The following is a 10,000-nucleotide window of genomic DNA, read 5'->3' on the forward strand; positions in this document are numbered from 1 at the left end:
TGTTTTATAAATTTTAATCAAAAGAGAACCAACTTCTCACATTGTTTCCCGCCCACCATTAACAAGGGAAGTACAGACAAGGTCAGGGGGGATTCTTGCCGGTGGTCTGCGAGCAGAAAGACGGTCTGTGGAACCCCGGAATGGGCTTCCACCTGTCTTAAGATAGCTAAGTGGTCGTGAAGATATTTTAAACATCAGGTGGTAAGACTAATTGGCCAGAGTATTTATTCGACCAAGTGACCTCGTGATTAGTGCATTTCTTTTAATTATCATCTTCGGGCTTTTTAATGTGTGTTTTACTGTGTTGTGTTTTATGTTCCTATTTTAATGTATTAAGTGTTTTCTGTTTTATCGTTTATTTTATTGTTCTAGTTCATTTTACCAATTTATTCCCCCCCAATCCCTTGCCCGTTGTTGTCGTGGGGGGGGCTTAGGAGACGAAGACTGAGACCCAATACAGGGATCTCCCCTGCCTAGGGCCTCAGCCCTCGACTCAACTAATTTTGCATGGTCTTTTTTTTTCTCCAGCTTTTGTTTCCGTCTCTTCTCCATCCCCTTCTGCTATCTACTTCCTAAGGTGTGAGAGCCGTGCTGAGAGGATGAAAGGCTGACCTAGTGCCAGTCCTGAACGGCCAGCGGGAACTATGGGCACGGTACTCCTGACTAATCTAGCCCTTACCTTCAGTAGCGAAAGGAGGTGGACCGAATAGGCCTATTTACATAATCCAGGTTCCCCATGACCAGTAATGAGAATGTAATCCCTTTATTAGAGGCTATGAGGCTAGCCCCTTTATCAAATAGCCCCAACCCAGGCTCTCCTTTGACCACGGCTCCGAACACTGAAACTACTGCCCACTCCTCAATGCCTACTAGTGCATTACCCACCCAAGCAGAGAATCAATCTCCAGAAGACATTCCTACCCACCCAACTTCCTCAAATTCAACTCCACCCCTGCAACCTTCATCAAACAACCAATCCTCCCTTATTACTACCTTGCAACCTTATTCTCCATCATTCCGTAATACTCCCTCTTCCACACGTCCCCGACTATCCACCACCACCAACCCTACAGATATCTTAAATACTCTGTTTAGCCCAGCTAAATGGGACCGATTTTTCGTGATCCCTGCTACAGCTCCTTACTCAGGCAACACTCTTCTCTTTCAACAATGCCTCCAAAAACAAGTAGGTAGAGTCCCTTTCTATACCAGACGCGATCGCTCCCGTCTGGTAACAGTCAGATCAGAAACTGAATCTATAGCACTGTCAAATTTAACTGATCATTCTGGCAACCCCATTCCTGCAGAACCTCATGCAACCCTTAATACCTGTACCGGAACCGTCTCTCTCTCCCCAGCAAACTGCCCAGTCGATACCAAAGATTGGTCAGACTGTGGAGAAGACTTATTAGGATGCCTCAAAGACCTAGATGTGAAATCAGTACATTGCTACACCATTCCTCCTAAAGGTCAACGAAAGAATCCAACCAATATTGCCAAAATTACCTTCTGTACACATGACCTTCCCTTACGTATCTACATTGGTGGACAATCCCTCCCTGTTCGACCATACCAACCCCCTCCACGTCAATGTCAAAACTGTTGGCGCTTTGGACATCCTGCCAAACATTGCCGTTCCACAGACCGATGCCCCATATGTGCCCAACCTGGTCATAATCGATCAAACTGCTCAGCACAAACACGAACATGTGCTAACTGCGGCGGCCCCCATAATGTATTTTATAGAGGCTGTCCCACTTACAAATTTGAATCTGAGGTAGCAACTCTCAGATACAAAAATGGTCTCACTTTACGTGAAGCCAGACAGGAAGCACGTCGACAAGGTTTCTCTCATACTCCATATTCTAGCAACATCGTTCGCTCAGCCCTTCCCCCTCCACCCAAAAATGTCCCCATTTCCACTTCTACATTCTACATCCCTCAGACCAATTCCTTTGCCACTCTAAACCCAGACACCCCAATCTCAACCACAGCTCCTATCTCAACTACAGCCCCAACACCAACCCCTCTCCCTCCCCGCACTACCCGCAGTAGACAGACTAAACGTTCTAACCCTTCTTCCCCTACAGCACAATCACCTCCACCTACCTATACCTTTGTTCCTGAGACACCAGTCTCCTCTTCCCCCCCTCATAAGAAAACCTTTATTCCACAAAACTCTCCAACCAATTCCATTGCAGAAACAATTACCTTCTCACAAAACTCTCCAACAAACTCCACTGCAGAAACAATGGATGACATTCAAAGCTATATGCTTGAGACACAAAATCCCATAACTCATGCTCCTTCCACACTTGAAGTGGCTGCCGATATTCATAACCCTCCTACTAATATTCCCCCTACACCCCTTCCTCCTACTCCCTCCCAACACAACCTAACCCCCTCAATCCCAACCACCACTGATATCCATCCTCCCAATACCCATCCTCCTGATATGCATCCCCCTCTTACTCACAACACCCCTACACCCTTTCCTCCTAATCCCTCCCAAGACAACACATCCCCTTCAACTCCAACTATCCATCCTTCTGATATTCATCCTCCTAACACTAGCACTCCCCACACATCTACTCCCTCCCAACACAACCCACCCCCTTCAACCCCAACTATAGGCACATTCTCCCTCCCTCCATCCCCTCTATCCTTTGCACTCCCTCCAGGATACACACGAGAATCACTCATGGCACAACAATGCCCTTCTCCAGACTCCCTACCTCCTAATATCCCTCCTTTACACCCCCTAGCTCCTTCCCCTTCAAATTCCCCAACACGTAAATGTGTTATCATTCATAAATCAACTAGGATATAGCTCTCCTACATTGGAATATTCGCGGTTTCCGCTCTCATAGATTAGACCTACGTCATATCCTTGCTTCTTATAATCCATCTATTATCTGCCTCCAAGAGACTTTCCTCACACACCCTCCTATTCCAATTCCTAATTACCATTTTATCTCTTCCCCACACTCCCTTTATGTCTCGTCTATACTTATCCATCATAAAACACCTTATGTCATACCTCCCATACAAACTTCGGTCCCGTGCACAGCTATTCGCATCTTTCTTCGCCGCTGGATCACAGTGATTTCAGTTTATTTCTCCCCATCCCATCCCATTGACTTTACTGCCTTTGACACTCTAATTTCCCAACTCCAACCACCTTTCCTCATAGTTGGTGATTTCAACTGCCGCCACACTCTGTGGGGTGACTCTACCACCAACTCCCGAGGCCGATCTCTAGAACGCTTCCTCTTCACAAATAACCTAATTATTCTTAATTCAGATCGCCCCACACACTTTGACATGCGCACACAATCCTTTTCATGCCTTGACCTCTCTCTATGCTCTCCTACTTTACATCTAGATTTCCATTGGTCAGTTCTAGACCACTTCCCCTATAGTGACCACTTCCCAATACTTCTTTCTCCTACTTCATATGTACCACTTCCTAATCCTCCACGCTGGTGCTTCGATAGAGCTGACTGGCATACTTTCACTTCACTCTCTACTATACCTATCCCTCCACCCCCCTTACTGTCCATTTCAGATATGCTACATTGTTTTACAACAACGATCCTAAGAGCTGCCTATACAGCCATTCCTCGAACTTCAAGACCCTATACTTCTAAATGTGTTCCATGGTGGAATTCTGATTGCTCCAAAGCGCTCCGCTTAAAACGAGCAGCCTGGAACAGCTATCGCTACAAACGAGGCACCCCTCACCAGCTATCAGCCCTTATTTCCTTTAAAAGAGCATCTGCCCATCTTCGCCGTACAATTAAAGACAGCAAAACAAATAGCTGGCAAAATTATGTTTCCTCAATTACATCTTCTACATCTATTTCAGCTGTTTGGCGACGGATCCATAAACTATCAGGCAAACATCCCCCCCATCCTGCACCCGTCCTCCATATTCGAGATATTCTCATCTCTGAGCCTGTAGAAGTAGCTAATGAACTGGGCAACTATTTCAGCCAGGTCAGTAGTGGCTCTCACCTTTCCCCACACTTTTCTTCCATTAAAACCATCAAGGAGCGCACCCCTATTACCTTCACCCTATCCTCTGATGAGTCCTATAATGCCCCTTTTTCTTCTTCTGAACTCAACGCTGCATTACAGTCGTGCCGCAACACTCATGAAGGCCCTGATGGCATTCACTATCGTATGCTCCGACACCTCCCATCTTCCTCTCTATCCTTCCTTTTAACTATTTTCAACCACATATGGACGACAGGAAATTTTCCTTCTCATTGGCGAGATGCTCTCATCCTACCTTTCTTAAAACCCAATAAATCAGGTACCCTACCCCAAGATTACCGCCCCATAGCTCTAACTAGCTGCTTGTGTAAACTACTAGAACGAATGGTTAACTTTCGTTTAATGTGGTACCTAGAGTCTCATAATCTCCTTTCCCCTTCCCAGTTTGGTTTCCGACGTGCCCGAAGTACAGCAGACCCACTTGCCCATTTTGAGACATACATTACATCGGCATTTGCACGCCATGAATCCGTATTAGCCATTTTCTTTGATCTAGAAAAAGCATATGACACCACATGGCGATACCATATCCTCCAACAATTGTCCTCCCTAGGTTTACGTGGAAACATGGGTGTTTTCATTAAATCCTTCCTTTCTAAACGTACTTTCCAGGTCAAGATTGCCTCTTCCACTTCATCATCCTTTCCTCAATTCGAAGGAGTCCCACAAGGAAGTGTGCTTAGTACCACTTTATTCCTTCTTGCTGTAAATGACATAGTCTCAGTCCTACCACCAGGAGCCAGAGCATCACTATATGTTGATGACTTAACCATCTATGCATCTGGCACATCCATACCAGATCTCTGTCAATTCCTTCAGTCTGCAATAACATCAGTAACTTCTTGGGCCACCAACCATGGCTTTCGCTTCTCTACCTCTAAATCTTTCCCCATCCTTTTCTCTCGCTTACGTACGGTCCCCAAACCCCCACTCTTCTTATATAATGCTCCACTCCAATACCGGTCTTCTGGCAAATTCCTAGGCGTTATATTTGATTCCAAGTTGTCCTGGCGAGACCATATCTTGTATATCAAAGAAAAAGCTCAACGTCGCCTCCGAATCTTACAAACGCTTTCACATATCTCCTGGGGCTCAGATCGCAAAACTCTCCTCCATCTTCATGTTACTTTGATTCTCTCCACTCTAGATTATGGATGCCATATCTACTCCTCTGCCTCAACTTCTCTTCTTGCTCACCTTGATACAGTCCACCACAGCGGTCTCCGCTTAGCCCTAGGCGCCTTCCGCTCCTCTCCAGTTGAGAGCCTATATACTGAATCAGGCATGCCGTCCCTCTCTCGACGTCGAGCCCTTCTCTCTCTCCGATGCTATGCTCGATTTCACCAATTTTCCCTTACCAAACTAACTATTCCACAATCCTTACTTCATACCTTTACCTCTTCTCCACGTTTACCAACTCCTCTCCCCGTACGCATGGATACCCTCCTCTCCCATTCCCCCTTCCCTCATCTCCGACCTCTCCCACTGTCTGTCCATTCCATTCCTCCATGGCTTATACCTAACCCCTGTATTTGCTCCTCAGTTTTCCCTGACCCACCAAAATCAGATTTTCCCCCCTCTATCCTTCTCGCTCATTTCCTTGACCATGTCTCCATTCATTCCTCCAGCATTCATGTTTACACTGACGGTTCCAAATCCATCTCAGGAGCTGGATTCGCAGTAACATTCCCAAATTGCACTTTCAAATACACCCTCCCTCCTGAATCTAGTGTCCTTACTACAGAACTATATGCACTCCTTTTTGCCTTAAGACGCATATATTCATCCACCTCTTCCTCTTTTACTATTTTTACTGACTCCCGTAATTCTTTAACCCTCATAAAGTCAATGCACTCGACCAATCCCCTTGTCTGTAAGATCCAGAACTGGTTGTTCTATCTATCCACACGTCACAAATCTGTCAGATTTTGCTGGGTACCCAGCCATGTTGGAATCCCTGGCAATGAACAGGCAGATACTCTTGCACGATATGCCGCAATGTCCTCATCACCTCAACAACGCTTCTCACATATTCCAGCTACAGATTACTACCCCCACTTTAAGACTTTCTTGTATACCCGATGGCAATCTTTTTGGTCAAGACTCCACAACAATAAATTACATACCGTAAAACCATCAATCTCCTCTTGGTCAGCTCCATTTCACAAGAACAGACGTTGGGAGACTGCCCTCGCACGATTACGTATTGGCCACACTCGCCTAACACATGCCTATCTGATGTCACGCTCAGACCCGCCCCTATGTCCTCTATGTAACATCCCTATTTCAGTCCCACACATTCTCTTGTCCTGTCCACGTTTTAATACAGCACGTGCCTCTGCTTTTCCACACCTATCCTCCCTTCACCGACCTCCCAACATATCAGACATCCTTACAGAATCTCACAGTTTCTGCCTCGACAACCTGTTCTCCTTCCTCAGACACATAAATATCCTTCACTTGATCTAACTCCCTTACCTAAACCACCATAATCTTTTCCCTCATCCTCAACCTCTCAACAATATTCTAGATAGTTGACACATTACAACTGTCACCTGACATCCCTCTTTACTATACTTTCCTATAGTGCTATATGACCTTAGATGTCTAGCACATTTATCTTAACCATTAACCATTAACCATTACCAATTTATTTTAATGTTTTAAGTTCATTTTGCTTTATCGTTCCTTTTATTGTATTGTTTTACCTCATTTTATGATTGGTTTTAATACCTTCGTTTCGTTTTATGTTTGTGTGTTCTCTTTTACTGTTTTATTGTTTTATCAGTTATCACGGAATAAATAACTATTTAAGTATGTTTGTTTCGTTTTATCAACGCCCGAACTTGATCATTGGAAAAGCACACTAGGAAGGGTAGTAACAGCCTATTTCCCTCTAGTGATATCTTATTTCTTTTTTTTATTATTATATCAATGTGGTGATCTGCTTGATTGCGTTGGAGGACTCTCCCCGCACACGCCTCTCCTCGGCTCATATCACGCGTACCAGCCTTTGTGATCTCGCACCATACATATACACCACACACACACACTACATTTACTCTTTCGCTCCTTTCCCCACACCCGTCTTCCACACTATCATTCTTCTCACATATACACTACGTTCCCATACGTTAATTAAATGGGTGGTGGCAGTGGCTACTTTTCAACATTCTCGCGAGACATAATTGTATAAGGTATTTGCTACAACCTCCGCCCAAGGACACAGCCCCCCCCCCCCCACGGTAACGCAGGTCAGGATGATGGTCACTCCCACGGCAGCCTAGGAAATGGCTGCTCCCCCCCCCGGGGTAATGGGTGCATCAATGAAGACAGTGCAGCCCGTGAAAACATTGAAAGCAACACTCAAAAAAATGTCTATTAAATCAGCAGTGTAATAAAAGTGCTGATCACTATCCTATGTTTTGTTGAAAAAAGCGTGGGCTATATTGATTACCAGAGATTGAGAAGGCCCATGATATAGTAATCAACTTATCAGACTCTAGGAAACCTAGAAACATAACAAGAGACACTAAGATGATAAACATCATTGTGCACACCATAATTGGCCACTGTATTAATAGTGAAAACCTGGTGTTGGCAACAACTAACATCCCAACTCAGGACTGAGGCGACACAATAAATTGATGGATCAGAAGCAGGAATGCGAAGAGGCAGACCCCCACCCCCACCAAATCCCATCCGATCTGCCTTCCCGTCCTTGGCCAATCCTCCTACCAATCTTTCCCATTCACTTCTCCCTATCAGAATGTCCTCTACCCAAGAACCTTCTTCCACACCGTCCCAGCTGTTGTACCCGGGACCAACGACCCTCCCAACTCTCTTCCTCTCCCGCCTATCTCCCCTCTCTCCACTCTCTCCCCCAGCAAGTGAGCGGGCGTGCGTCCTTGCTGCCTCGCCAGCCTCCCCGAGTAACAAGACACAGCAGTCCTTGAGCATCCCACGAGCCAAGGGGAAAATTGAAGCACATACACAAGTAATGCCGAGGTGAAGGCTTAAGAAAAAACAAAGCAAGAAGAACCAGAAGGGACTCGAATCTAATCGCCAGGAATCCCTCCTCCCACTGCCCCCCCCCCTAGCTCAACCTCCAGCTCCAGTAGTGTCGAAGGTCGTGACCAACAACCGTGAAGAAAGAGCAGGACAAGTTGCTGAAGACGCAGCTTTCGTCACAGTAACATCAAAGAAACAAAAAAAAACAATGCAAGAGAAAAACGACAAGTGCCAAAGCCCATGGTAGGGGTTGATCAACCTGACACAGTGTTCCTTTTTTATCACAAGTTGTTATCTATATTATATATATAGAATATGTATATAAACATTTAACTCAGTAAATAATGAACAAGGTCGATAATGAATCATACGAATTTAGGACTCGATCCGAGACTTGCTTAGTTTTGGACAAAGCCTGGTCCTTTTTATTAGGACTGAGTCGTGGAGTATGAGTTGTGGGAAAACCTCCCACAACTCGACCACCAAGCCATACCATTCTTCCACCAACACTACTTGTCATAAGTTATAATCTCTATCTCTCTTTTTTACTATCTTTCCAATTATCTCTCTATCAGCCCATTGCTACATCTCATCCAACTCACTACCACTCACTGTGTTGACAAGAAGCCATGCAGACAAAGCAACGCAAGTTGACAAGGGGTCTGTGCATTTACCAGTCTACCAAGAGAGAGAGAGAGATATCGGTCAGTGAGCGAGGAAGAGAAAGAGAGACCGGAGGAAGTAGTGATGACTTCATTGGATCTAATACTCTCGTGGTCATAGAGCCAAGTCCACAGACGAGCAATGTGTTGGTGTTTTAGCTGAAAGGAGGTTTGTTGTAGGAGAAGGGAGTGAAAAATGAATCTTTTTTTCATAAAAAAAATTCCTGAACTGAACCATTGCACGCCCCGTGGACCACATTACCCTTACACACAAGATAAGTCCTCAGGCAAACCAAACAATATCATTGTTTTTAGTAAAAAATATCAATCATTTTGTTTGTGATGTGAACTGTAAAGTCACATGCATTACAATGGCTGAATATTTATATAAAAGGAAGGGATGACCACTCACGCATCTAACAGCAGTTTTCACTGCACAATCAGCCTAAGCATTGTGACCCTAGGACGTCATTTACACCATCCCTGCTGGACTGCTACATTTTTTTTTTTTTTTTTTTTTTTTTGACTATGGCCTACAAAATTGACTAAAAACTGTATCTAATGTAATTGCTCTGATCAATTGTGTGCTAATAGTAATGATAATCGTAATAATGATAATAGCAATAATAATGATAATAATAAGAGCACTGATAATAACTACAATAATAACATTAAGAATTACAATAATAATAGTAATAATAATAATGGCAGAGAGACTGTAAGAGAGAAAGAGCTAAAGCGAGAGGATGAAAGAGAGAGACAGAAAGATCTCTGCATGATGGGGAATATTTTCCATAGTGTATTAACAATAATAATAATAAAGAAAATAACACTGATAATGATATGAATATAAAAGTTACTTACACTTGTCATGTCATATATACATGCACATAGAAGTATAACAGTATCTACCTAGTAGCTGTATAACGGCAAGAAAACGGATTTTCCTTAACTTATTTCTCTGTACCACTCGTTACAGAAGAGCTACATCCATGAAAGTTGGGTCAAGGGTACAAGTGCTCGAGATCTTCCTGGTCCCATAGTTTCATCTTCCTTGTTCTTTGTAAACTATGCATTTTCAGCATTTAAAACATAAAAATAAAACATTTTTCATGTTGCCAAAGTGCTCAGAAGTCGCCTACCCCAAGAAAACACGCACTTTTATAAAATAATTATAATAATAATAATAATAAATAAAAAATAAATAAAAAAACTAAGGGTGGCTTCTCGAAGATCCGTTTTTCGTAAGCGGAAACAAGACACTTTCT

Source organism: Penaeus vannamei, chromosome 18 (assembly GCF_042767895.1).
Source record: "Penaeus vannamei isolate JL-2024 chromosome 18, ASM4276789v1, whole genome shotgun sequence".
Lineage (NCBI taxonomy): Eukaryota > Metazoa > Arthropoda > Malacostraca > Decapoda > Penaeidae > Penaeus > Penaeus vannamei.